Source organism: Thamnophis sirtalis, unplaced genomic scaffold (assembly GCF_051295495.1).
Source record: "Thamnophis sirtalis isolate CommonGarterSnake01/CBP01778 unplaced genomic scaffold, rThaSir2_p1.2 scaffold_10, whole genome shotgun sequence".
NCBI classification, from domain to species: Eukaryota; Metazoa; Chordata; class Lepidosauria; order Squamata; family Natricidae; genus Thamnophis; species Thamnophis sirtalis.
In genome coordinates this window covers 53636581-53641400 of record NW_028261390.1, presented here as the reverse complement: position 1 = coordinate 53641400, position 4820 = coordinate 53636581, and the positions used below count along the sequence as shown (strand labels likewise).

General features: G+C 40.4%; 1 pseudogene; it reads left to right on the top strand.

Moving 5' to 3' along the window:
* The first annotated feature begins 3463 nt into the window (after positions 1-3463).
* On the top strand, positions 3464-4536 carry LOC148043893 (E3 SUMO-protein ligase KIAA1586 pseudogene; annotated as a pseudogene).
* Positions 4537-4820: the final 284 nt, after the last annotated feature.

Genomic DNA, 4820 nt, shown 5'->3' with positions numbered 1-4820 from the left:
ATATATATATATATATATATATATATACATACATACATACATACATACATATACTTAAAGTCACAACCCCTGGTATGCCCAAGTATGGGAGGAAGGTCACACTTCCACTCTCTGTCATTAGGCTCGTCACAAGAGACCATCCAGACAGAAACCCAATATTTTTTACTGTTGCCTTTTTGTTACATTTGTTATATTTTATGCTGATAAATAAATAAAGGGAGACTAGTATAGATCTATTTCAAGCTATTTAGCTCTCATCAGCTAGCCATACCCATGTTTGGGAATTCCCAATACATACATATATGTATATACATACATATGTATATACATACATACATACATACATATATACATACATATATATGATTGATGATATGAGAATTTGTGTAAATTGCAAGCGGGGACTACTGTGAGGAAGCACAAAGCTTTGTAACCAATTGACATACTGTATGTAACTGGAGCAGGGGTGTGTTCCTGCCACTTCTAACCTCTTCTATAGAAGAGGTTCCACAAATCTACAGTGCTGTTTAGAACCAGTTCCAGCTCCCTCCCCCTGCCCGTCTGCACATCATGAAGATGAAGAGCGAGAGGAGGAATTCTGGGAGTTGAAGTCCACAAGTCTTAAAGCTGTCAAGTTTGAACACCCCTGGGGTTTTTTCTAAAGGGTTAGGGGTGCAAGGGTCTTGTAACTTGACAGCTTTAAGACTTGCGTGCTTCAAATGCCAGAGTTTCTGAGCCAACATTTTAGTTGCTAAGCAAGAACGTTGTTAAGTGAGTTTCACCACATTTTACAAGTTGGTTACGCCCACCCAGTCACATGGCTGGCAAGCCACTTCCACTCGGTCACATGGTTGGCAAGCCACTCCCACTCGGTCACATGCTTGGCAAGCTACTCCCACAAAGTAGGCCACACCTACAGAAGAGGTTCTAAAAAAATTGAAACCCATCACTGAACTGGAGGATGATTTTTATGTATTGTGTGTGTCTATGTGTTTGTTTTATGTTTGTTTAAAATTTTTTTTTTTTTTAAAAAGGCACTCACCCCCCAAAAAAGAATGGGAAAACCACAAAATTAATTCCACAATGGTAATCCACACCTCATTGCACGAGGTAAAAAAAAGAGATGAAAAAGAAGGAAAGAAGGAAAGAAGGAAAAAGATAAAAATTGGCTAGGTAAAAAATGACCCAAAGTAGCCAAATGAACAGAAGGGGGGGAACTTTAGTACAAGTTGTCTTGGTTATCCAAATTTCTTCTCCCCGTAGGGGGAAAAAGGGGGGGGGACATACTATTAGGAAGATATTCTCAGCAGCCCATTATAATGTAGCAAGGGAGGACAAGGCAATGTTTTCACAGCTGGTCTTATTTCTTTCTTCTAGAGGACTTTTATCAGTTCATTGTTGTCAACAATGTTTCAAGGTCAACTCTTCTTAGGCAGCTTTTACCAGGCACCATTTACTACTAGACAGCAATGCAGATAATTAATTCAACATATTTTCTTTTAAGTTCCTGGCTTCGAAAGCAAATCTCAGAGATTCTCAAAAGTTACCAAGAAAATCAAAGGCATAGAGTGAAAGTTAAACACCGAAAGATTCCGATTTGCTTTCTAACATCCTTAAGCAGTTCTCAAAATCTATCACTTCCTTTCTTCTAGCTAACAGCTCCGTCCGTTTGCTGCTGGCCCGAGGGTGGGAGAGGTTTACAACTTCCGCTCCCCTCTTTCTTCTGCCACTCTCTCTTTAAAAAGCTTTAACCGGAGATTAAAAAGTTAATTTACAGGAATGTTGCACTTTCAAGCGCTCTTAATATCTCACCCAGACTCTCACCACGCTGATTTCAGTATTTTGTCTGGCCTTCCAGCTTCGCATTGGCTACCTTTCCTGCTTTGGGTCCGGAGGCAAATGCAGGTGTTTTAGGGGAAATGCGGGTTCCCCAACCACACCCACACGCCCCCCTTTCTTCACTGTCCCCCTCAGGACAGCTATGGTAGGATTAAAAATTAACCCCTCCCCGATACAGCAGGAATCTGACGGTTCTTCAGAGAGCCCTCCAGAGAACACCTCCTGTTGCTGAGATTCAGGTCACACCCCTCTAGTTTTTAGCTGTTTTTATGTTTTTAGATTTGTGCAGCTTTCTGAGATTCTGTGTGTTTCTATTGTGTTTCACTCTTACTACACAAACACACAAAATCACACCAAGCTGTATGTGACATTTTGTGCTTGTGATAATTTGTTTTGTGAGTTCTCTGTCACTGTGAGTTTCCTGCTTGTTGTTGCAGGGGGCATTTTGTGTGCTTTTACGTTGTGTGAGAGTTGTACAATTGCATTGTGCTTTTGTTAAGTGTGAAAGTTGGTTTTTGTGGCTCTGTGAGTTTCCTGCTTATAGCAGGGGCCATTTTGTGTGGTTTTGCAATTCTGCTTAGGCAGGGATTGGATTAGAAGAACTGCAAGTTCCCTTCCAACTCTGTTAATCTGTTAAATCTGTTGCAGGGGCCATTTTGTGTGAGGTACAGCAGCTGCTTTTGCATTGTGTGTGAGTTGCACAATGTTGTGAGTCAGTTGTGTTGCTTTTGTGTTGTTTTTGTGTAAAGTGTGAAAACTGGTTTTTGAGTTCTTTGTGGCTCTGCGAGTTTCCTGCTTGTGGCGGGGGCCATTTTGTGTGAAGTGCAGCTGCTTCTGCATTTTGTGTGAGCCAGTTGTGTTGCTTTTGTGTTGTTTTTGTGTTTTGTATGCTTTTGCATTGCTCCCATCACTAGTCCTCCACTAACAAAGCTCTTTTTTTTCCTTTTGCAGTAGGAGCTTTTTCCTTGCAAGGATGAAAAGGCAACAAACTTTGGTCAGTTTCTTGGCCAAGAAACCAAAACTGTGACAACAACCATCAAAATTGACCTTGGATGATCCAAAACCATCCAAAGCACCACAAATACCATCACTTTCACCACTTGAACTTGGACTCGGAGAAAGCAGCAAGCCAAGTATTGAGTCAAAATTGAAATAATTCTCCCTGACTGTTGGACATTGCAACAGTGCAGCAAGTTCCAGGAAAAGTATCCGGGATTGGATGTGTCAAACAAGAAACTAGGTTGCAAGTACAGCAGTGGTAGGATTCAAATAATTTAACAACCCGTTCCCTGTCCTAATAACCAGGTGGGTAGGCGGGGCTTAGTGGTCATTTGACTGTGTGGGTATGGCCAACTCAACATTACTCAGGTCGATGGGAACTTTGCCTTAGTTGTTACAATGTAATAAGGGTTAATCGGAGAGGCAGTTTCTGTAAACAGGGCAATAAAGATTAAGCTAGAATCAACACCAGAATGTTCCCTTCCTGCCTTCCTTACAGGATTAGCCCTGTAAAGCAGAAAAAACCAAAAGAAGATTTCTTCCAACAACCGGTTCTCTGAACCTCTTAGGAAGTTAAGAACCGGTTCTCCCGAATAGGTGCTTGCTGGCTGAATCCCACCACTGAAGTACAGTGAGAAACATGACTTCACAATAGAGAGTGGTATGCATGTGTCCAAAGAATGGAAGCATTTCAAAATTGAGCCAGCTGAGAAAAATAAGGAAGTGCAGCAGGCCTCTATATGGAAGAAAATAAGAGAATATTTCACATTGAAATCGCACACTATTTGTAGAGACAATGTCAAACAACGGGAGCAGGATGCCATAACAAAGGCAATGGAGAAGATATCTGGAAAGCATTTAGACACCACTTCTAAAATGTTCAAAACTGTTTACAGTCTGGCAAAAGCATGTAGACCAATTTCAAGCATAAAAGAATTGATAGAGTTGCAAACTGAAAATGGAGTAGATCTGGGAATAGGATTGCATTCAAGGCCAACAGTTGTGAAAATAGTTGAGTGCATTGCTAGCAAAATGAAAACCGAGATGTTTCCCAGCATCATTGCACAGACCCTGAAAATATATTTGATCATTAACAAACCCTCAGTGGTATCCTGCAAACCAGCTTTGATAGCTTTTGTGAACGTTGAGGACTCAGAGAAGCCACCAACAATTTTTGTCAAGCTTGTTGAATTGAGGAAACAAGATGCAGAGACAATACGTTCTGCAGTTCTGGAAAGTTTACAGAAGGATGGGTTTACCCAGAACTACCTACAAAATAGCGGTTTGCTCCGATGGTGCCAGCATTATACTTGGGAGAAAATCTGGAGTGAGCACTAGGAGAGCAAAAGAGTTTCCAAACATCATCATATGGCACTGTTTGAACCATCGGAAAGGGTCCATATGAAAGAAAAGTTGATGGACTAATTATTTCAAAAACATAAACTTTGTGGAAAATCAGCAATTTGTTGGACTTCATTTGGAAAGACTTTTAAGAAGCATCATAACAAATTTGCAGAAAAGACTAATGGACTGTGAACATTTAAAAACAGGGAGCCAATTGCAAGACACGAATAAATTATAATTTCTACATTTTATGGTGCCATAGTACTGGGAATTTTCAGAAGTAGTAGTTCCATGTTCAGCAGCTGAGGAACAATTGCATACATTTGGTGACATTTTCAGTTACAACATTAGCATTAATGACTACAGAGATTTTTTTGGGGAGAATGTGTTAAAAGATTCAAAGAACTATGCAATTCCTGACAGTACAATATTAAAAAAGCAGAAGATTGTCAGAACAATTGCAGTAAGTTCTGCAAAAGCAGAAAGGTTTTTTTTAAAAATGACCTTCATATGTTCAGAGAGCAGAAGTTTGTTTGTTTGTTTGTTTGTTTATTTTATTTATATGCCGCCCTTTCCCCCCGAAGGGGACTCAGGGCGGCTCACAACTCAAACCAGGGAAGGGGGATACAAACAAAAAA